Source organism: Abramis brama (genome assembly GCF_963993115.1).
Source record: "Abramis brama genome assembly, chromosome: 14".
Lineage (NCBI taxonomy): Eukaryota > Metazoa > Chordata > Actinopteri > Cypriniformes > Leuciscidae > Abramis > Abramis brama.
Window position 1 is genome coordinate 10,637,621 of NC_139976.1, and position 26,011 is coordinate 10,663,631.

Consider the following 26,011-nt stretch of genomic DNA (forward strand, 5'->3'; position numbering starts at 1 on the left):
CACTAGTGGCTCTGGGAAGCCTTACTGGCGGCAGAGACAGCTTGGAAGTAGTAGGGGAGGAGAGAGAGAGAGAGAACACACTCCCATGGCCCGGCTCATTGCCATGCATGCTAAGCAGTTTTGCGAGCAATCACCAAGAGTAACAGTGAGGGGCCGCAGCTCTGAGTGGGGATACAACTTAAGATCTTTTTCTCCACTCTTGTGCGCTGGTGTTTTGTAGTGACATCAGAGCATTTTTCCTGAAGCATTTTGCCTCCTTCATCTAGTTTCTTAAGCATAACTGGAGAAGCTAAAATCTTCGAAACTCCAATACACACAATGCATATTCAAAAGCAACATTCCCTCTACATGCATTCACGGCTGTTGCTACTATGTAGAAGAACAAAATTAGCGTAGGCTAAAAAATGTGTGGGAAAAAAAAGCCTGATTTGCTAAATGAATGGAAGGCATGTCAACTGGAGTCCATCCATATATGATTTCATTTTGAAAAGTTGTGAGAAAACTAATTAAAAACAACGACAAATATTAAGTAACTGTTATTCTGGCACAGTTAGCCTAAATATTTATAATACTATGTTTTTAGTTATTGTATAAAATGAAACACCCACAAAGTGTGGGTTTACCAAAATGTGATAAATAGCTTGAAAAATAACTTTTTTTTAAATTATATTTTTAGTTACAGTTATAGTTTCTTTGGAAAGAATAGCCAATGAACACTGCACAAGTCTAGTAATCGTACAAAGTTAGAGGGAATACTGTTCAGGAATATTTATAATAATAATAATAATAATGATAATAATGAAGAGACTGCAATATACACAGTTATTTGCATTTATTATTATTAATACATATATGGCAGTCTAAAATTTTGTTAAAATTTTGTTTATATTTTAATATTTCTAAAATATGAAATTATTAACACTGTTATGTTAGTTCATGTGCCTTGGTAAAAAAAGTAAATACAAATAATAGAGACTGTAATACACAAAAAGCGTAAAAAAAATATGTTTTATTATTATCTGTAAATGTAATATTTAATTAACACTGCTTTATGAATGATAATAATGAAGGATGCACTATACAATTATTAGTAGTAAACCAATTACACTGAATATATTTCCTTTATCACACTGGATATAGCTTTTAAACCCCCCTTTTTATTCCTTTTTCATTTTGGCTAAGTCAAGTGGAGGAGTGCAGGCCATATAAAAGTCACCCCATCAGGGACAGTGGCTTTGAGAAGACTATTTGTCGCCTTCCGAGAGCCCCAAGGAAATAGAGTTCGGATTAAAAGGGTTTGCGTTTATAGAGTTTTAGTGTTGCTTCCTTTGTCTGATGCCTGGTCACCTTTACTGTCACCGTGAACCCTTAAAATGAATCTGCACTGTAAAGAATAACACGTACATGCCCATATCTCTGCAATCAGTGACAATGAATCTCGGTTGTCATATCACCTTCCCAGTATCACAGCGGGGAGGAACACTAGAGTGAAGAGCTGCAATAGCATGACTGAGAAACCTTGTTAGCAGCTTTTTTTTGTTTTTCTGCTGCCATTCTTTGTTGTTCGTACACATGCACACAACTGAGAAACCACAAATGATGTATATAAGCAATATGATCTCTGAATCACCTGACCAGTGATTTCACTGTTTAACAAATGCCACCAGCTTGAACAAAAAACGCAAAGACGAAGAAGCAGAAAGCCAATAACTAAAAGGTTAAAGCGAGGTTCTCAGGTCTGAAAGGTACTAAGCACTCGAGACTGAAAACAGAATGATCCCAGCCTGAACCCCTCTCAGCCAGGGTTCAAACAAAGTCCTTAAAGTAAACCAAATGTGAAACTTGGTTAAATCTAAGCACGGGGGTAGTTGGAGAGAGAGAGCGAGAAGAAAAATACTTTTTTTGTGAGTTAAAAAGTCCAGATTTGAAAACAATGCTTGGGTAGGTGTGATATTATCCTGCATTGAGCCCGCTTCAAATTTAGTACATAAGCCTGAGAAGTGTCAGACATGACTGAGTCTGAATGGGAAGACAGGAAAGCATGAAGGAGTAGTTGCTCATGTTTCATCGTCAGTCTGTGAGTATTAAAACATCACTCTACAGCTCTCCACATTATCAAAAGAAACATGTCAGTAAACCAACTAAAACCAAGATGGGTTTCATAAAAAAATAAAAAATCTTGTTAGTCAGTCTTGCAACTGTTAATTCATAGGTTAAAGTATTAGACTGTAGCCCCTTTCACACAGAGAAAGTGATTTTCCGGAATCTGTGAGTGCGTTCACACACATCCCGTAAAAATCCCATAAAGACACGTGGCGTCAGGATGTCATTGCGATGGCACGTGCCTGCGTCATCACTGCAACACACCCATTTATGCATTGGTCCTGGCTTTTGTTCACACAGGGCGCGTTCACACCGGCAATGTTACTACTGTAGGTCCCCATCCCGGCATCTATCCCGGGACGTGTTTGCGTTCACATAGAAGCCACTCTAGCAATTTTACGGCAATTTACCAGGACCATCGCGCTGTGTGAAAAGGACTTGAGAAAGACCAGGTGCTTTAACAGTGAGTAAATCAAGTCATTTTCTTTTTCATCTCAGTGGAATCATGTACTGGTTGAATTCTCACTTATCACTTGAAAGTTGCTTATATAAATAAACAGTGAGTTTGGCATGGAGAGAATAGTTTAAACACTAATTTAATCTGCTAATTAGGGGATTCGTTTCGTACCCGAGCTCTCTGCATCACAAGTACAATTTTGTACCAGTAGAGCTAACGAGCAAGCTTAGCATGTCAGTAAAACCGAGCATATGGAGCTAGTTAAGTGATGCAAACTCCAAAATATATTAGTTTTGAGGTCATAAGGTATGACTCATAACCTAATTGTGCAAGGAGCCGCGTGAAAACAACTCTTTCCATAATCCATAATATCCCCCTGTAATCATAAATGTGTGTGAAAACGATTAAAAGTGCTTGCTTTACTGCCTCTACTGTTCATTTCTGTTGGAAACTGCAGTGATATGTACTATATTGGTATTGGAACATCCCTTTTGCAGGATACTGTATTTTAAAGATAATTTTGTAAAATTGGATTTATTGGGCCCTTGAAAATATAAAACAGATATTTCATAAGTCCTTGAATTTCAGATCACCATATTTATTCCAGCAGGATGCTTGAATTGATCCAGCCAGGACTGCTCCACGGGTGCCACACTTGAGCCATCGGATTCTGCATATCATGGTGTGAATATGGTTATTCAAAAAAACAAAAACAAAACTCAGATAGCCTACATGAACTCGACACCAACCAATGGACCAAACACCAAACATTTTCAAAATATACAATACGTTTACAATGTACTGTGAAGTACTGAAGATGATACTACTGAGATAATGTCTTATGATTTTGTTCTCAAAAAATACTTTTCCACTGATTCACATGTTTTTTTGACATATTGGGTAACATAGCCTATGCTAAGGTAAATTTAATCTGCTCATAATTGTGGTTATAATATATGGTAATATACTGCTTTGACAGAGCTTACAGATGTAGTGTAGTTTCAGCAGTTTATACACTGTATGCAGGTTTGAACTGTGGATTTTATATAAGAACTTGTCGAGGTGTATGGAGATTAGCATGTGTGGGCCTGCCTGAATATTCTATGCCCACTGTTGTTTAAAAGAAATATAAAAAAAAACAAAACATTTTCAATCCTCAAAATAAAAGCATTAGCACACAGTCTTGATTTATTTAGCCTCAACATATCAAGCAGAGTTCCATTCAATTCCATTTAAATCAGACACTATTCCTAAAAGCACTGTACCCCCTACGATTTTTGAGCCCAATGGATTTTAAAAGCAACTTCCAAAAAAAAAAAAAAAAGTTTAAAAAGAATTGCAGTAGCATTGATGCATTATTGTAAAAGAAAAATAAAGTGTTTATCTTAAGTGACACAAAAGACATTATCAAAATCAAAGCTGTTCTTTTCCATACAATCAAAACAAAATTATATTTTATTTTATAAATATATTGTAATACATATTTATATACATTTATAATATATTTTATATAATGTATTTAAAAAAAAAAAACATTTAGCTGTATCTCAAGGAAAACATCTCACAGTGACTTAAAGAAAATACAAAGTTGTTCAACTTTAAACTTATATCTCCTTGGGCACCAAGTGAGCAAGAACACTCACTATTCCTCACATACATAAACAGTACATATTATTTTTTACTTTCATTTGACCCATTTTGACCCCTATCTCTAAAATCATTAATTAGACAATAGGCACTCATGCTTACCATTAGAGAGAGAGAGAGAGAGAGAGAGAGAGAGAGAGAGCTAGCTTTGAGGGGTTGAATCAGGTAAAAGGACTGATTGCATTTATGATAGAGCTGAGAGCTGCACAACTCTCCCTCTCGTTATCCATCTTTGATAATGAAAATCAACCTATCAGGTGAAATTTTGCCTTAGATTAAATAGCAGGCTTCAGCCCTCTAATTGCACTTTGTAAGGTGCAATTACAACATGATTTGTGATTAAACACAAAGAAAAAGGTAAGATTCATCAGACGAAGCTGATGCAGTGGATGACGAGTCTACAAGGGTACAGCAATGCTTATTGGAGACTGAAAGACCGAAATGTTCATTCCTCGTGATAAATGCTTAATGATCTCCATTTGAGTGGAATAAAAACCTTGCTGGAGTAATTCAAACGGTTGATTGAGAAACCCTACACAGAGCAAATAGCTGTTTGGACACAAGGAATTTCCAACACTACAATAATGACAGAAATGTTACTTAGATAAATAAATTAGAGCTTCAATGCTGTGATTCAACGCAGCCATATCTATGATCTGTGATATTTATGCATCTTTACTGTAAGTAGCCTACTGTATATGCACTGCTGGCCCTGTGGACTCTCTTGAATGCACACTTCTTTGCTCATACATGTGCATCACAGGAGAATTCTGTCATTTTTCTGAAACGTCATTTCCACCATAGACATTCTGTTGTGGAAAAGATATCTTAAAATTCTTTTTTATATAATAAAATGACTGAATTTGTCTTGCTAAGGCTAATTTCATGGGTAGAATTTAGAAAGAAAGAGCCTAATGTACTGTGTTAATATGAAGGAATTTCCCGTAAAGATTATTCACGGATGTTTTCCCGCATTTTAAATTACACTGTATTGTATTGTGTTTTAGGGTTGAAAGAAATGTCTGTAAACGTAACAGAAAACATTTTATTTATCCTTTCTTTTAAAAGATCGTGGCAGAAAAGTATCAGTACCTTTACCATTATTTTTGTTTTTACACCCAATTAAATATTTGATAAATAATATTCAATATAAATTCACAATTGATATTTACCTTAATAATTATGTTAACTTTCACAGAGAAAAAAAAAAAATTACTGACAAAATAATTTAAATAACATAAATAATTAAATAACTGGTAAATGAATAATAGTAGTTGTAAAATGGAATGATTTATTTAATAATAACCCCCCCCCCCAAAAAAAAAATTATGCATAAAAAGAAAAATTGAAGGCATGGTAAAATGTTTAACTGTGACCTTGATACAGGTATACCGAAAAATGTATACGTGACATAAAAATGAACGTGCCAGTAGCTGAAGCAACACTCTGCTGTCCTGTCCTAATGCCAAATCAGATTAATGCTAAAGATCAGCACAATTCACCTTACTTAACTACACATGCACCTACATTTATGCGCGATCACATTACACTAAGTAATGCGCTTACTTGGGTTTCCCCCCCAAAATTGCATTAAAATCACATTACTGATGTGCATGAGTACGGCGGTGGGTGATGTCATCTCTCATATCTCTCTTACTGTAAATGCACATTTAAATACATGAATCACTTTAACGCATAATGTGCATATGTTTCTAATGCAAAATAAATGGCTACTTTACATAAGTGTCTTGGAGAGGGGGGGAGAAAAGCACTGCAAGGCCTTCCACCAGATTGCCGCCCATCACTGTCTGTCAGCGCTGGAGAGGGATTATCACACCCAGATTACAGTGCAGTGAGTGGGAGTTTATTTAAAAAAGGAACTGGAGGCTGTAATCTCTCCCTGCCGCACAAATGCCCTAATAGGCATGTGTTGCGCTCTCTGTCAAACAACTGTTGGGTAAACAAAGAACAGCAGATTGAGGGGGAAGCGAGGGAACGAACAAGCCACAGCTACACGACAACACACAACCGCACACGCACACAACGCCTCAGCGCTTCGCGGGGACATTTCTGAGTCACATCAGTGAGAGCGATGGATGGAGAGGAGGAGAGAAGGAGAGGAAGAAAGAGCGCTTTTGTGTTTACATGGGCCTGGAGTGTGGAGATAAGATGGCTATCCCGCAACACGTGTTGCCGAGACAATGCGATGCCCCTTCGTCATTGTTGCCGCTTGAAAACTTTGAGAGAGAGCAGGCGGTGAGTGAGAGCTTATAGCAGACAGAGTTGCCATTTCCAAGAGGTTTAATGCACTATATCGGCATTGAATTGAACCGCACATTAAAGAACAGCCAGGGTGCACTGGCAAGATATTTCCGGATTAGGTTTCATATTAAAAAGAGCTTTCTCTGCTCAAAAACAGGCACTGTGCTTTACTCCTCGGCATTAGTTTAAAGCTGACACAATCTCACAAAAATAGCAACATTTCAGAGCAAAAAGAAATACGTCTGATTTAATAGCACTTCAACAATATTAAACATGCAATTGTTGGCGGCGGAGAGAGGCAGAAGTGCACAGCGAGAGACTAAAGGCAGTTATTGGTTTTATAGCACTGGTTCTATGAAAAATATGGTGCAATAACTGTCCAAAATCCCACACGGAAAGATTCTTAATTTTGTCTGAGGTAAAATGGATGCTTCCATGTGAACCATTATAACAAAGATGGAATTTTGATGCATTTATTAGGGCTTAAAGAGTTACAATTCTGTAATCATTTACTCGCCCTCACGTCGTTCCAAACCCGTAAGACTTTAGTTCGTCTTCGGAACACAAATGAAGATATGAGGGATTTCTGTCCCTCCATTGACAGTCCACTGAACTACCACACTTTGACGCTTCAAAAAGTTCAGAAGAGATCTTAAAACTAATCCATATGAATTAAACCGTTTAGTCCATATTTTCTGAAGAGACATGATCGCTTTATATGATGAATGGATTTAATTTAGGCTTTTATTCACATATAAACATTCATCAACTTGCTTGCTTGACGTGCGAGAACTAATGAGCATTGTTCTCGCGCGTCAAGAAAGCAAGTTTATGTCCGCTGATCAATATTTATCTGTTCATCATATAAAGTGATCGTGTCTCTTCAGAATCACATGAATTAGTTTTACGATCTATTTATGAACTTTTTAAGGCGACAAAGTGGTACTTGCCTGTACTGTCAATAGACAATGTTTCGAAAGACAAGCAAAAATCGTAATTGATGACAATATTTTTCTTTTTTGGGTGAACTTACCCTTTGAAACGTATACATACTATTGAATAAAAAACGTTGCATTATAATCATGCCCATCTGATTATGTAATAAGGGATTTTTCCTACTATTAGAGCAATTAACAGCCTACATGATTCATTTTCAATGAATTCTTTAAGATGAGAATTTCATACAATCTGTTTAGAATGAAAAATGACCAGTAATGGCTGACTAAAATATCCTTGTCTGCATTAGATAGGTATACTTTCTTTCTTACTTGCTGTCAATCTTTATCCCAGTGCCGACATATTTTGATAAATAATCAGGTGAAATGGGCTTTGATACAGTTTTCTCCATTCTGTTAGTAATGTAATTCCCGTTTATGCTTACTCTGTTAGGCAGGTGTGTATTATGGATCCAGGTTCACAGGAGAGGACAGGATTGGATTTCTAATAAAGCTAATGGTGGCCTGGCGGCAGAATGACGGCCAGGTCTCTTCCTGGAATCTGCCGGGGGCCTGCTGCTGTATTTTAATGCCCAGATGAATTTGTTTCCCCCTGTCAGTTGTTTAGAAAACATCAGATAAATCAGGCCTGAAGATTGGTCCCCAGACCTGTGCAGAATCCCGATAGAGCACGTTAACCACAAGCCAGAGGCCAGGCCAATTTTAGACACATCTCGAATTTTAATACAACCTAGACTGATTCTCCTGACAGAGCAGTTCTCCATGCTTGGGATATATTAGATCTGATTGGTCAGCTGTCAAGATTGTCACTACCTTGATTACATTGTGGAGATGTAATGCTGGGTAACTGTGATGCCTTCCAGCTGACTATTGAGGAAAATCCATTGAATATATAGAGATTTCAGAGCATTAGGTGATGGTGGAATGACATTTACATAAAGTGAAAACAAACAGTGAAAAGGTAAATCAAGCAAGCTGAAGTTAATATCATAGGTTCTACATCTCTGGATAAATCTGATATTTGGCTCTCTCTTTTATTTTATTTTTAGAGGCACCCAGGTTATTACAATTTTTTACCAGGTTTCTGAAAAAGATATTGCTGCTTCAAAGGGATACTTCACCCAAAAATGAAAATTCTGTCACCATTTACTCACCCTCATATTTTTCCAAACCTGTATGACTTTTGACTTAAATATCTAGACTGCACTTTTCTCTCTTGGGATGTTTATGAAAGTAACACATTTTCCAGCTATTCTTTGTAGCTGGATCTTTTCAAAGACCACATACACACTGTAAAGTTTCAGGACTGACAACCACATTTAAATGAGGGAGTGAGACCCATAAATTATCGTTCCATGTGTCTACAGAACACGGTTAACTCATGAAACTGTGATGATTTACACCGTCGTAACCATAGCAAAGTTTTGACATCCAACAAAGATTTGTTATCCACTATTCTGACCAAAGAAATATTAGGCGTTTCGTTTTACTTGCGCTTGGAAAGGCTACTTCACAGAGCACGTTCTTGTACTGTTGCCATGTCCACTTATTATAAGTGTTTTTGAGCTTGTTGTTTAATCTTGGCTTAAAGCGATCACATTTATTGAGTCATTTAAGTGAGCAGATGCGGGTTGCGATATGTTTGTCTTATTTTCATTATAAAGCATTTAGACTTATTTCGGTATATTGTGGCTTGTTTGCTGTTTCTAGCAAGATCTGGCAACATTGATGTGTCAAGACTCGTACCGCCCTCCCTTGTGCCAAACAGAAAAGAGAAACATCTCTGATGCATGTTAAAATATGGGAAACACTTTATTTTGATGGTCCCTTTTGAACATTCTGTTGACTACAAGTATATTTGGAACTACAAGTCAACTAACTCTCATTAGTATTAGTAGACTGTCTGCTTAACATCTGCTAACACTTTATTGTGATAACAGGCATTCTACTAACTATAAGTAACTTTGCAAGTAAATGTCAACTTATTCTAACCCTAACCCTACGCACACACACACACATACACACTCTTGCGTTCAACAGTTTAATGAGAGTTAGTAGACATGTAGGTGCAACTTTACTTATATTTCAACAGAATGTGTTAAAGGGACCATCAAAATAAAGCGAAACCAAAATGTCATTAACAACTAGTTATTCAGTTTGGTTTCGTACACACTGTTTTTGTAAATGCGGTTGTCACAACCTGAATTTTTCGGGAGTTAATTCGGTTGTAGAATGCTGTTGACATTCCCGTAAATTACTGAACTGTGTGTGTAGCTACAGAACAGGAAGGATTAAGCACTAAGAGGTGAACGGATAACCGCATTTAGCTGCAGTGTGTACGGCCAATGAATAACGTTGAGAGTTAAGAATCAGTTGGAGCGATTTGTTCACAAATCAGACTGGTTCAGTCATCAAGTTTGCGATTCAGACTGGATCACCACTGAATCAAAGATGTGGTATAAAGATAATTAGGTTTTGGTCTGTTCCTCACACAACTGTCTATATATAAATACATATAATATTCAATAAATTATCAATTGCATTTTTATTTATTTGGGGAGTGAAGCTAAATAAATAAACAAGTTATTTTAAAAAAAAAGAAGCATTTTACATGTTTTGCGTTTTTCTTTTACAGATTTTGCTTTTTAATTTTACTACTAAGCTCCTCATTCACTTTCATGTCATACAAATTTGGAACAACATGAAGGCAAGTCAATTATAAAAGATTTTTATTTTTATTTTTTGGGTAAACTATCCCTTTAAGGGCTCGACGGGACCTTCAGGACTAAACTTGTTTCCGGATCCTCTCTAACTATGCCAATGTGCCAAATTCCTTGAAAGGTGTTAATTCACGTCTTGTCAAATTAGCCCTCTCACTTCAACAACAATTCTTAAAGGCTGATAGGGATGAATTGACACTGAGATTGTGTACAGTCCCACAATTTCAGACAATGTGTATTTACGCCCTGAATGCTCTGGACTAAAATGCCCCTCGCCCCTCCAGCGATTGTTCTGCACCAAGTCACAGAGACACCATTAACTCAATCCATGACCTGTCTCTCTCAGGGTTAGTCCATCCCCTCAAAGCTTATCAGAATCCACCTCTACTCTAAACACTCTGAGGGTAAAGGCCAGTACAAATCACAAACTTCTATATAAACTCAGTTATGGCCAAACCACCAAAGGTTAGCGATCAAGGCGGCAGATCTATGAACGCAACGCTAACTGTTGAGCCACGATGCCAGAGAACAGCGTGTTGAGACATGTAGCTTACAAGTGGCTAGCTGATATTAAAATGGAAAAGCCACACAAGGAAAGCCGAAGCTAAGTGTGTCTAATCAAGATGAATGAATCTGTTCCACAAAGCCTCCCAGCGGATGCGGCTGTACCAGCGCCCTCCATACTTCACTCATTAATTACCGTGAATTAATGGTTTTATCCAAACCAAGTAAATAAAAGATTGTCACCCAGCCACAAATCGAGAGCAGCTTTTATTAAATACTGTGAAAATGTCAGCCGGTTAGAGCCAAATTAAAGAGACAAACAGATCAAACTGCATTGCAATCAGAAATAATCTTCATGTTACATGATTAAATTACCCACTGCATGTTCCGCAGAGGCTCAACATGCATTGTTCCGCTCCTACGTAATTCCTAGATGCCAATCCTTTGTAACCAGAGCCTGCAAGCATGTTTGAGACCCTCTGCACCAGTCAGGACTGTTGGATGTGGTTACTGACAGACAGCTCCGTAGTAAGCATCCTATTTAAGACTGAGAGATCGGGCCTTTGTTGACAGAAATTCACACGAAAACAAATATTTCCTCCTACCCATCCTATGCTTTTTTTCTTCCAACCTGCATTTATGAAAGCACTGGTGAAGGCATGTTAACTAGCCAAGGACACTTTACCTAGTGGACTCAATTTCCTATGTCAATATGAGCACAAACAGTGTGAAACATGCCAACGCAGAAGCTACATTTCTCTTCCTTTTGGTGCCAGCATAGTCATTCCATCTGTGTCATATTAGTGCTGTAAATCATTCTTTTCAATCCTCATTTGTATGTCTTGGCTCAAGGTTATGAATTTCTGAAAGAATAATGTACGTTAATTAAATTTTTTGAGTGGCAGCTGAAGAATTCCTTCATTCAAGCATGTTTACCGAGTTGGTCGACTCTCCATGGAGAGAAATGAAAATGAGCTCAAACAAAACCAAAGTCAATTTGAAGTTGCCCCAGCACTTTGAATTCATTTGCTAAGTCGTCATACGCAAAGCAAACTGTTAACGCACAGTTCAAACAAAGCATTTTGCAAATGACATGAAGAATTCATTAGGTGTTTTGTAAGTCATTGTGGCCGTTCATTCTAGTCAACAGTTATGACAAGGTGACTTCTAATTCAAAGTTTTCAATGTTCAGAAATTCGAACATTCTCTTTTCTTGAGTTGTTAAACCATCTTATTTTATAGTTAGTGACTCATTAGCGTAATTGTGCGCACATAAAATGTTCTTAAATAAAAGTTGCACCAGATTCAAAAAAGGTGTATGCACATATATGTGTTCACACCCTCATTTTATTGTTGAAGAATCTACATAATATATGGTAAGCCTATTATAAGTGTTTATATTTTAGACCGGGCGGGATGGTTCGTGGAAAATAGCGTACACACGTCACTCGACCTTGCAAGTATCGTCATATCCGTAAATAGAGAAAAGTTGCTCCGCCTACTTTGACGCATATATAGTGTGGGAGTGGCATAGTTTAGTTGTCACAACGAGTGAGAAAGGTTGACATGGAGCAAGCAAAATCTCAATCCTCTGGGGAATCACCCATTTAAAAAGAAAAAAGAAAAAAAGAGCTTGAGCACATCAGAGCTCGTAATAAAACAAGAATCAACACTGGCTTGGCTTTTCAGGGATGGTGAGAACTGGGGAGTTTGAAATGTAAAAGCTACACGGAGATGCCATTTTCACTACTCAGGTGAGTAGGCATTTTATTGAATAGATAAATTGATATTTGTAGCTCTCTAATGGGGTTTATTGTAGAATTACCTATTGTGAAGGGAAATTCTTATTATGGTTGTTGTAGTTGTGTTGGAGTTTATTTTCAAAGAAGAATCTTGTCTACAGTAATGTCTTCAGCTAGTCAGCTTGAGATCCTTTCCATCCAAATATGGTTATATCTAGTCTATATAAGTCCATATAATCTATATAAGTATTATGAGCAGTAGGATAACCATATTCATCCGCAGTCATGCAGAGCCTAAGCACAACCAAAACAATGTTCTTCCATAAAATGCATGCAGTTTTGTTTAATCTCTAAAGGGCCAAAAGTTACATATTGTACCTATGTATTTTTGGTAAATTTAGAAAAATGTAGATTAATAAATATATTTTAATGAAAAAATAAAATGATAAATACAATAAAATGTAAAAGATGTTTGCATGTAAAAATACACGATAATGTGTAGTAAATGACAGACAGGCAAATTCTAACATTAAAAGCAGACTGCATATCCCATGTGCCAACTTGAGATATTAATACCAATGGCTCATAGAGGTCACCTTTATTTGAGCAGTGTGAGAAGTATAGACTTATTGAGAAGGGCTGGGCTGAAGATTAGAGTATTGATTTTGCAAGGCAAAAATCAGGGTGAGTGAGACCTGTGAAAGGGAGCGTGTTTGAGAATGCAGCTTTAAAGGGTGTGATACATATGACACGTTTTCCTCTTGAGTGAATATGACAGGGAACAATAGCCCTGTATCTGCCATGAGGTGAAGTGAACACACTCACCTCCATATTTATATGTGAAACGCACAAGGATAACCATTTACTGTAATCCAATTGTTGATTCTATTTGTTTAAAAGAAAAAATTGCAAATATTATACTAAGAATCAGGAGGATCACGTGAATTCCAATGTCTTCTCATTGGTAGTCATCCAATTACTCATTTGCATAAAGTTGAATTTTGTCCCATCGTTAACGGTCCATATTGCTCATGCCTCCACAAGAAAAATGCCAACTCTCATTAAAAATGAATGACTTCTGGTTGCATTGTCATAGCAATTCACTTTAAGTGTGAAAAACCCTTAGCTTGCATTTGCATAATTCTTTTAGTGAATCGAGCCCTAAAACTATGCAGAATGTGTGTGCATATAAAAGGCACTATCGGGAGAAGCTATTCAGTTAAAGTGAATTCCCCTTGGTGTACAGTATTGTTTATCAGTGGAAGATAGCCTGACATATACAGACAAAAACTTATCTTTTTTGATGGACCAAAAAGGAAAGTGAAATAAATAACACTAGTATAACACAACAAGATTGACGTGCCCGAGGTTTTCAAAACTTCTCTAGAAAGTAAGGAAAGTATAGCCTAAATTTAGGTGTGAAAGTTCTTGTAGGAAGTCAGTTAAGTCTTGACTTATTTTTGAATTACTGTATGAATTACTGTAAACTGAATGCCCTGAAAAACATATTTAGAAATTAGTTTATATATCCATATTCAATATTAAAACTGAGCAGAAGAGCAAGCAAAGGTGCCTGTACTGGTGAGTGTACTGCCCCACTTCTAGCATGAAGGGAAAAGCTTACACATGAACTTGACTTGACAAGCAAATGCAGAATTAGTGCTTTGTCTCTAAGAAGAAATAAAATCAGTTGACAAAAGCAAAAAAAAAAGACCAATCAAAGTCTGAACGCAGTTGATCCTCATGTTTTTTTTTTACTCAGTCCATTGAAGACAACAGATAAGGTTACGCTAACTTTAGTTTGTCTTCTAACGAAGTGCATCCTCAGCCAAACCACATGCCTGCTCTGCAACTTTTAATCTATCTATCTATCTTGGATAGATAGATATATATCTATCTATCTAACATCTGTCCATAAACTCCCGTAATTTGCATAGTGCCCCTTTAAAAGTTGAGATTAGCAACATCATGGCTATTTAAAAGTCCCATATTTCACACTCCCACTTGGAGTCCTAAGAGACTAATAAATAATACATGCCCACAAAACACGTGTGTCCTGCCCAAATGTACTCAGCACCAGGTGACACAGCGTTCACAGGAAACCCCCCTGCAGTTTGGCCCTGCTCCTCATGTCAAATAAAGAGGGGACAACAACAATGTACCACCCCTCTTGCCCTCTCCACCCTCTTCACTATCCCGCGCCAGCCAGCCTTTGTGCCAGGCCCCTGATGCCCATGGCAGATGGCGGAGTGGGCGGCAGGTACTAGCCTCCTGGCACAGCAAACATCTGTTATCATTACCAAATGCTAATTGCCATCAATCAAGACAGCACCCAAGTGCATTTATATGCAAGGTTCATAAGCGGAGGAGTGTGCGGGAAGGGGGGAGGTAGACATAAAAAGTGATGTCTAAATTTCCCTCGGAGCGATGACAGGGGAGAACACTGTGGTAAGAGGAAGCTGAAGGTATTATTGAGGGTGGCAGGGTGATCCCCTTGTTAATGTGCAGCCTATGAGCTGAGCTGTAAGGTACTGTTCTCCTCCATCAATAGTGTGCCCTGTTGTGCTCCAACATCTTCCCAAGTGCAGCTTCAAGAAACGAGGTGAAGCTCGGGAGATGCAAAGCACGGTGTGGGTCTAAGCTACTGTCCCTATGAATAATACAAGGGTGAAATCTGCAGTTTAATGATGCACTCGAGTTCAGAAAACCACTTTTACACACCAAGCCAACAAACAGGACATCACACATTAGGGATCGACCGATATGCATTTTTCAGGGCCGATGCCGATACCGATTATTACAGATCAAGTAGGCCGATAACCGATATTTTGAACCGATATGTGTCTAGTGTAAAAATGAAAATTAATGTCAAAATTAAGAATAAAAAGGCCTCTGACAAAGACTCTCTTTAAATTATTTTAACATATCTTTAATTCTGAGAACTGTTCATAATAACAACATTAATATTAATAATAACAAACATAAAAAGTGCTGGGAGCATCCAAATAATAAAGGTGACTATTCTGTACATATGTATGTGTGTGTATGTATATATGTGTATGTATGTTATATTTAGCATTTTATTTGCAGCTAATCGCTACACCTGCTTTTGCATGCATAATGTGAACATTATTCATATGAGTATACCCAGAATTGCATTAAAATCACACACAAACCATATTGTAATAGTGTGGGGTTTTTTTCTCTTTATTTTTGATGTGTGAAATGTTTGTTTGACTGTTTATCACGACGATACAAACTAGGAAGTATACAGGACAGCGTCATCCAGAAACGTGCAATGTGAGATGATTGACAACTAACGTTATTCGTCAAATGAGAGAGCTCGGCCGCGGAGATAACTAAATCAGGAATAGGGAGCTCGCGTCGCCCTTTCAGCTCTTCAAAATTGCATAATGGTAATTCTGAATCTGTATAACAAATTATTTTGCAATCATGTGAGAATAAAGCAATATTTCTCCAAATATGCGCAATTATTTGACTAAGAGCCCTAACGGAACGGACACTGCTGTTCAGTGAAGCGATGTGAACGACACAAAAACCGCAGCAGACGTGAGTGAATTCATTCGTGTTGATAATCTATTCACAATATAACGAAAAGTTGGCCGAATGGTGAGAGAAGTAGGTTTTAGTTTCACTAGCACTGGCGTGAAGCTCCGTTAAAGCATATCACTGCAATGACGGACATTGACCGGGAATTCACAGTATAATAACTGTGAACGGGGCTTGTCATCATAAATCGATTATATTTAGGTGTTTTGCAACTTCAGTGTAGTGATTTAATGCAACTTCAGGAACGTTTACTGCTTTCTTACCTTCGAGAGATAACTGATGTGTTATGATCACTGAAGCAGCTCCTGTTAGCAAGTGCTTTCGGTGTGAGAGCGGAACATTTTCCAGTCGCGCCAGCTGTATTGATTGGCCGGACTCGTGACTCCCAACAAATCAGATGGTCGATGGGCGGGGCTTAGTCTAGGCCACAGAGCGGTGCGCTCTGACTGAGGTGGCTGGATCAATGCCAGATCGCTCATTTCAAAATAAAATTGTTTTATCGGCAAATCGGTTTTGAAAATGGCCGATTCCGATAACAATAAAAATGCTTAATATCGGGCCGATAATCGGTCGAACCCTATCACACATGCTTGGGTCTGTACCAAAAGTCTAGAGCCTCTAAAACAGGATCCACCGAATATTGTTTGATCAATGGCCTTAAATGGGTTAAACAAAATTATGACTCCAACCAAATATTAAATTGTCCCACATGCACTGATGTATTGAATATGTAATTAATGTATCATTTGGGCAGATTCATGCATCATAATCAAAAATTGCACACACTGATTACAGAATTTAATAATAATCAGATATTTAAAAATGGTCACTGTTCATGTTTTGAATTGATTTTGTCAAATGATTTGCAAATATATAACAGATATTTAACAACTTAATGTCTGTTTGTGTTGGTTTGCTGCCATCATATGCTCATATCATATATATATATATATATATATATATATATATATATATATATATATATATATATATATATATTTATTTATTTATATTTGCAAATATATATTTTTCCTATTGCCAAAATAATACATCAGGCTTAACACATCAGGATAAGATGTATGCCAAATATGCCAAAGATTTTACATTTTCTGATTTAAAAGTGCATCGTATTCATAAGGTAAATTGATTATTTACAGCCCTATAAATTATATAAAAAGTTTGAAGTAAAATTAAAATGTAATACACATACAACCCTGTACATCGATAGACATGCACAGCTTCCATGTCAGACGCAAAGTAAGCATAATAAAGTATGAGAACACATTATATTTTTATAGGCATGGGTTTAAAATGCACCACTCAGCTTTATTCAGTACGGCTCTCTGCTCTCCTTTTCTATCATCCGCCTGAAAAAGGTTGAAGACCCGATGCTCCAGAGCAGAAGCTTCCTCACTGTTTCTATACCAGTTAATTGAGACATGGAAGTGAGCCGGTATAGCTGGACCTCAGCTTTCCTGTGTCCTAACTCTGCTGTGTGCAGATCAGCGGGTGGGTGTGCGCTGGCACTGTCGGCCCAGGCGCGGTGTGAGGGCCCGGACCCCTTGAGGGAGATGGTGGGCTGACTAAGCAGCGCTCTCTTGGATCCATCGCCCTGAGCCGGTGCCACGATGCCACCTGCGCCAAAGAGGAGCGCTGCAGCCGTCGTCTGCTCTAACAGTCCATTCACAGCCACCCATATGGCTCGAGCCTCAGGGGATCTCGATGCCAACGGGGTGGAGGGTAAGGTGGTTCATTTATCCACACATCACAGCTTTAGAAAATCACATACATGCGATTACACGCTTCATTGTTTTATATCCATATTTTATCCATTTTATTGTAGCTAGTTCAAATTGTAACATAAACCTAGAATTTACACAAAGCTTCGACTGACTGATAATGTGAATTTTTTTGCTGTTGTTGTAATTATTGTCTTTGTTAGACAGGCTATCGTTCGCCACAGCTGGCCTGTATCACGGGCACATCTGCGTCCACTTAAATTGCTCTCTGACGGGTCGCTAAATAAGTGTCGGGCCACACATTGGCCATTTTGCTCAGAACTCATGCAACGACCACCGCCATAAACATGTAAGCTAATAAACACTGGCTCTATAGCTGTAAAAAGCCACATTAAAGCTTGCAAACGGCACTCTTGACTGAACATCTGTTAAGTGACATGAAACAACCTGATCCTGAAAAACACAACAGGGACTGCATAAACTTACAATGGCGTCATTTCTCTCAATTAGATTCTCCCACAGAAAATTAAACAACCTCACTCCATTGCCCAGCAGCATTAAGAAACCAGCTTGGAGCCAAGTTCACCAAAAGTATCAATTAGTGAAAACCAACGACACTCTATAGCAGTGCATTTTAACTGATTTTGTTGCAGGTTCCACATTGGACTTCAAGAAGTGACCCGACACAGTACCAAAAAAAAAAAAGAGCCCATAAAATATATTATGATGAATTGAACATGTCCAACAATAAGATCATTTATTAGTACGACACTTTCCAGTAAGGTTTAATGTGTGAACATTTGTTATTAATGCATTAACTAACAATTTTAGTTAATAAAAATGTTAATGTTCATGTTGGTTCAGAGTACATTTGTGTTATCAGATAGAACTTTTGATCTTATAAATGTATTAGTAAATGTTGAGATTAAAATTAGCTAATATTAGTAAATGCTGTAGAAGTATTAATCATTGTTAGCTCATGTTAACCAATGTAGTAACTAATGTTAACAAATTAAAACATTGTAAAGTGTTACCATGAACATTGACTAGTGCAATAGGAATCATAAAATAAAATGTTAATTCTGAGAAATAGTCGCAATTCTAAGTAATAAAGTCAGAATCTCAAGATATAAACTTGCAATTTCAACTTTCAACTGCCAGATTATATCAGAAACTAGCATTCTGACTGTATAACTCACAATTGAGTTTATATCTCACGTTTCTGAGAAAAGGTCTGAATTGCTAATATAAACTCGCAATTCTGAATTTTTTTTTCTCTCAATTGTGAGTTTATATCCAATGATTCTGACAATTCGGAAAGTCCGAATTGTGATAAACTCACAAATAAAAAGTCGCAATTACTTTTACATTTTTAAAATGTAAAGACTAATATACAGTGTTAATCCTTATTGGCTTTAATTAATATAAATATTTTCAGACACTTTAGACCCAATCAGAACAGACCGCTTTATGTGTCACAACGCACCAGTTGCCCTAAACTATTTGTTGGAATTCTGCAAAGACATTCACACATTTTCTTTTACATCTGTGATAAGATACGACACTCAGTATACTCATATGCATGCACAAAAAATAACATTGTTATGATATGCATACACTGACAGTTAAAGCACTGACCTAATTTCTGATAGTAGCAACTTAGAAACGTGAAAGAGTGAACATGAATAAAGTTGTGAGATTGCAGATTAAAAATGCAACTTCAAAGCCTGTAGGTGCGATTTAATTTTTAATATGTTTACAGCCTACTGCAACAGCACCAAATGTTGCAGCTTTATTATTTTTTAAATAATTATTTTTAGAGAGAGGGGTGTGTGTGTGTGTGTGTGTGTGTGTGTGTGTGTGTGTGTGTGTGTGTGTGTGTGTGTGTGTGTGTGTGTGTGTTCATACATCCCTATTCCATTACATCTGGAAGGCTGTAGTAATTTCAGAAGATACAATATAAAAACTTTGTTTACTTAAACTGTGTACAGCACAGATAAGAACTGCAGATAATTAATCTGATAACATAGGTAACATGTACCACAGATTGTAGTAAAGACACAAAGCGAGCATAAAAACATAAGATAGAGATATTGGCTCATTTTCCCCGAAACGCAATCCCCATCAGAGGACAAATGTGGGCGAGGTATGCCAGTTCCTCAGCACGGCTATGCTAACAGAATCACCTTTATCCACATAGACAGGTGTCAGCGTCAGCAGTTGGGCTGCCAGTGGAACAGGCTGTGTCTGCAAGCCACGCTGTGCCAAAGAGTCCTGATCTACACGAAGGAATGTATGTGAGTGTGTGGAAACGTGAGACCATCTTCCACAGTTTCGAAGCATTCTAGCATATTTATGAATTTTTAATCAAATTGAAATGTTGTGTGTATGTCAGCAACCGTATCGCCAGTTAAGAGTGCACTTAAAAGTCATAATGAAAACTGACTGTATTTTTTTAGATCCACAATATTAAAATTCTGGAGATAGTGATAAGCCGTTAAATTATTTTCATGTTATAGCCAATAACTTAACAGCCGATATTAAAATTCTCTACCATTTCATCCAGTTATGTTAAAAATAACACACTAAAATCAATCGGTGTAAAAATGCTACAAGTGAATTAAGGCATCACAACATTATAATAATCTTGAGACTTGTTAAAGGTTACATTTAACTGTCAGTGAATTATTAGTGTGTTCAAAGATTAACTTTAAGTGAGTGTTAGATGACAGCAAATGTAATCAAAAGTGTAAAAATAGGAGAGATACATAATTAAATATCTAATATCAGCAAAACGATAAATAAATAAATCTGTAATATCAGCTGATATTACGAGACCAATTTGCAGTATCATGCATCCCTAATATTCACTTTCTAAATGTGTTCCTGCTCTTATTGTGAATGAGGAAATTTACCAAAATTAGCATTTTATCCTAATAACATCAAATCAAATTATTTTTCCACTGACAGACTCACAATCTTCATAGCTCTACTCTGGCATATAATCACCCACCATCCAAAATCATGTCCCGTCCTATGCTTTTAACCTCTTTGAAATTCATGTTTGACTCCAAACATGTCCTTGCAAAAGGAAAATGAGTTTCAAACAGCCATCAGAATTGACTTTAATGCCTGAGCTTAGCATATCACGAGTGCAGGGCTGAGGAAAACTCCACCATATGGCCACAAGTGTGTCCACTTTAGCTCTATCCCAACTCGTAGCCACACATCTGGACAGCCTTCACCTCTAATTGTCACTAATGTCTGAACACGACATGAGTCAAGAAGGAATTAACCCTATACAGGACCACTGACCTGGGTTTATAGAGGGGGGTCACAATCTCAGACACTTTTTCATCTCTGACAGACAGGGGAAAAAAAAGGATGCATTTCAAGCACAGGTGCGCAGGACGTTCACTGATGCCTGAAAATATGAATTATAAAAAAACATGCATTTGAAATCTGTCTTAATGTCTGAGAACAAGAATGTGAGCAAACAAACACGCCATCAACATCCAACAGGTAGCAAACACGAGCTTGATGACAAAAGGACTTTGTGGCAAGGAACGCACATTTCTGGAGCAGCATGCCCTGAAGGAGCCTCAAGGAGCGACCGGGAGAACACCGAAAAATCTAGTGCGTGAACAAACACATCTTTTCATGAGTTGTGTCAGTGTGTTCATGCACTAGATGGCATATTCAGCAAACAAATGATAACAGGCAAAACACAGCAAACTCACTTTGTGGTTTAGCAATCAAAGAGAGGGAGTTTTACAAGGAGACGATCGGCTGATGCAGGAATGATAAAAAATTCTCAAGAACAAGTCGAGTTCAATCTCCGCCAGCGCAGGTATGTAATCTATGTAGTGAATGACAGGTCGTACTCCCCCCAACAACAGAGGCGAGATTTACACCCATCCATCCACTTATCAAAAGTGTCATGCAGAAAAATAATCCTCCGACAAGAGTGATAGCACGCTTGTCCTTCGGCAAAAAAAAATTTGAAAGTATTAAAAAAAGTATTACTAAAATGAAGAGCTTTCAAAATAAATCTCCTCTAGGTTAATAAAGTTGTCATACACTGGATTTTATAAACTCAATGTCAATAAATAAATAAATATATAAAACATCACTCATGGGCATTTCACCCAATATGTTTACTTTATTACCTTTTTAAAAAAAACAGGGTGACAATATGTAGCAATCAAGCCTCTCGTCTGATTGGTCGATGCGGGTTTGAGATTGTGTTTTGAGACCCAACTATCCCCTTAAATGCCACATTCCCATGGTTACCTCGTCCAGAATGGCTTCTAGCTCACTGAACTGCACCAGTTCTGATGGATTTCACTTTAACAGCCTTTAGAAACAGGCTGACAGGTCTGAGAAAGAGGAAGAAATGTCATTCACTGAAACTGTTGTGTTGATGCATGGGATGCATGTGTCATTGCTTGACGAGGATGTCTGAGAAATTCACATTCAACTAAAACTCTTTCCCTAAATCATATGTAAGCTGGCATATGACTCATGCAAGACATGTATGAACCAGCGTTGACCTAACCACACGCTACAAGACAAAAAGATGTCTTTCATGTTAATCTCAGGGTTTGTCCTACCAGCCGTGAATGTGATATGGTTAGGATCAAATATACAACAAGCGACGAATGGAATCCCAACAAGAACAGTGGAATCTCCTTAGTCCAAATTTTGTTCCACATAACTGTATATTAAACATCAAATATCTTCTGATTGGCTGTTAGCGTGTGTTTTTTTGCAAACCAATTCTCACTGGAGCGTTTTGTTGCGAGGACAATACTAATGCAACATGCCACCTTTTAGGCCTCTAGGCAAAGGAGAAATAGAGATAAAAGAGATAAAGGTAAAAACTAAATTAAGATGTCTGCTTTGACTGAAATTAGAAGAAAGTGTGTACAGTATAATACAGCCACAAAAACATGACTTCTGAAAAAGAAAATCATTTTAAATTGTAATAATATTGTAAAATATGACTGTTTTACTGCTCAAATAAATTCAACCTTGTTAAGCATAAGAGACTTTATGAGTCATTTATAATAAAAAATAGCCCTTATGACCCCAAACATTTGAACAGTAATGTATATTTCCAGCCAAGAAAAGGTTTAATATTCAAAATATTTAAATACAGTGAAATAATGTTCAACAGCAATATTATTTGTAAAAGTATTTCCTTCTTTTAGATGCAAAGCTCACTATCACTATTAGTTGGGTACTGACACAGCTTATGCTACGGATACACTTAACCCAACAGCTACCATTTTGAGAAAAATAATTCATGGCTAATCTACACCCAGATAATTTACATGATTTTACACTAGTAATTCTTTAACAGTAAATTGTCTACATGGCATGTAAAATGATCTTTATGCCAAAGCATATTAAATAAATATGTTTTGGTACTTTTTTTCCATATGATGTGCCATTTCTAAATATTATATGCGACACAAAAGTGAAAAGGGGCCCACTGACACCACAACTGACTGACCTCTTGGCAAGTCCATCACTTGCATGCCGGTGCCCTTAGGAGTCTTCCTTTTTTTCATTTTTTTTTTCACTCATGGTGTTGCTGTGCCGTCCTTCATGCTGAGTTCGGGAAATGAGCCTCCCTGTACCAATTTGTCCTGGCCTTTCAGACCCTGTCCCTGATAGACCACCTGCCCAGGGCCTCTCATTGCTCCCATGCAGGGGGTGGCAGTGCCCTCCATGGGCCCTAACTCCCAAACCCAGCTGCCTTAATGGCCGCCGTGTTGGCCTATCGTACCAGGCAGCGAAGCATGGCTCTGCTCCACCAGACGCCAACACTCTCATGGAATGCTAATGACCTCTTCCATTCCCATCTTCCGTTCAACTCCAGACACGTAGCCAACCCTTCCCCCACAATCTGTTGTTTCCGTCAAGCACGCATGCAAAAAATGACAGTTTGTAATAAAAGGTTCATATAACTGGAATGAGTCTACCAAACACACATTAAGGAAAATTATGAGATTCAGACAAACATTTTGAGAGGGTCTTTTCACTGCGAGCAGCTTTTAGCTGGTCGTGCACTTTACTGTCGCACTGCGTGAGTTCAGTAGCTCAAGTGCACTTACAGACACTTCTCCCTACACCCCCTACCCCGCTTACTCGGGCTGAATGAGAAACTAGCATCCCCTTGGGCACATTCATTCCTAAGGTGACTGGAACAAGTGGAGATTGTAGTCCGTATTTACTTAAAATGGGAACAGATTTAGAATTGGAGGGGAGGAAAACAGGAATTGCAGCCGGTTCCAAACATCTACTCTGTACTAATTTAAGTGGGTCTTGATATTATTCAAAGAGGTTCTCAGATGCTGAAGGCATTTCTGCCATTTGATGAAAGCAGTCACCAAATGCAGCCCTATGTTGTCCAATGGATAGCTGGCAAGAGCCCATAGTAGACCAGTATCCCGATCCAATGGTTTCCTTATACAGAAAAACCAATGCAATTGTGGAGTGCCATATACATAATCAATGCACTTTAATTGTTTGTGTTCATATGCTAAAAGCCTCCTAATCTAATACAGAGATGATTCAATCAGAATTCCAAAACAAATTTGAAATAAATCATACTCTAAAGGACGAATTTATTCTTTCTCTTAAAATAAATTAAAAAGCTGAATCGTGCTGTTTAGCATCTGATAAGCTTCAAAGAAATTCTAAACTATGAACGATCCATTATTTAATTGATTTGCATTCATTTTAAAATCTTATCATCCATGCTTTTTTTTATAGCAAAAGTTCAGCAGCTTCAAATGTTGTTGTACATGGTGTAAAAACAAAACAAAAGTGTAAAATGTGGTGTAAAAGAGTGGTAAACACCTGTGGAAAAAGGGCATTCTAACAGACTAAAAAAATACTATGCAACACTCCCCTGAAAGTTACTTCTATTCAAGACTATACTATGGAAATTAAGTTTTCTTGAGTTTTCTTGTGTGTGCTTACCAGATCAGATAAGTCTTGTATTCTTCCGGGAAGTAGACTGTTATTCTCCACTGCTATCAGAGTCTAGGCTTCAACTGGCAGCATTCCTTCTTGACTGAACAGGATTCTGAGGAAAACAATGCAGAGATGAAAAAGAACTGTGAGATGTGAAGAATTACTAGATGTGCACCGCTATCAAAAAGCACCATAGCGCATGCCAAAAACTGAAGTAGTGTTAAAGCCATAATAGAAACATGAACTCATGTTAAACGAGGCTTTCTGTGATCTTTTTTCTTTTCTTTATGTAACTGCAGTCAGAGTGGTGATAGAGATTTGGAACCCACCACTGACCAACCCATGATCATCACAAATATAGCCATGTGACCAAAGAAGATAATATAGTATCTCTACTGAACTCAAGTCACACAAAAAAAGAAAATTCTTTCAGACATCATTCTTATATGCTAACTTTTCTGATTATTATCAATTATGAAAATAGTTGTGCTGCTTAATAATTCTGTGGAAACTGCTGCATTTTTCAGGATTCTTTGATGAATAGAACAGCTCAACCGAACAATTAAAAGGAACAGTATTTATTTGAAATAGAAATCTTTTGTAACATTATAAATGTATTTGCTATCACTTTTGACCAACTTGTATCAATGTATCCTTGCTAAAATAAAGTTAGGCTATTACTAAAAAATACTATCTTTATATTAGGCGTCTTTAACTACTACGCACTTACATCAAACAATAAGAACAGTGTACTTGTTGTGTTCATGTTGTATTGCAAAACACTTCTGCTGCTATTGAGGAGGGAGATGGGTAAGGTTAGGAACCGGTTGGTTTAAAGGGGTCATCGGATGCCCATTTTCCACAAGTTGGTATGATTCTTTAGGGTGTTCATGTAAAGTTTGTAATATACTTTGGTTAAAAAAATGAGTTTTTTAAATAGTATATTGGACAAATTAGCTTATAAAGTTATAAAAGTTAAAAAACGATGACAAAAAAAGTATTTGAGAACTGACTTCAGAGACTTGCTCGTGTCTTTATGTCACTGCACCAATCACAATCCAGCCTCTCTCTCTCTCTCTCTCTCTCTCTCTCTCTCAAGCACTCCTGAATGGACACCATGCTGGAGGTCATCGACGATGCTGACGGAGAAAAATATGAGGGTTTTCAAACAGTGTGGCAAGCCTGAGGCAGCAGGTAGGCTCGGGTCAGCCCTCTACCTTGCCCAAACAGAACTATTCATTTCATTGCCCTTGTACCAGCATGAATTCAGCGCTGAGCATTTGTTCTGTGTCTTTTTCTGAGTCTCTCACCTTTCTTTGTACCC

General features: G+C 37.5%; 1 protein-coding gene across 4 annotated transcripts in view; it reads right to left on the bottom strand.

Moving 5' to 3' along the window:
* Positions 1-24,799, bottom strand: part of rbfox3a (RNA binding fox-1 homolog 3a) — a gene marked incomplete at its 3' end in the record, with an annotated part of 340,149 nt that extends 315,350 nt beyond the window's left edge. For all 4 annotated transcript variants that reach the window (XM_084135436.1, XM_084135433.1, XM_084135434.1 and 1 more), the window contains exon 1: positions 24,694-24,799. The remainder of the gene's footprint in view (positions 1-24,693) is intronic.
* Between the last annotated feature and the right edge of the window lie 1,212 nt (positions 24,800-26,011).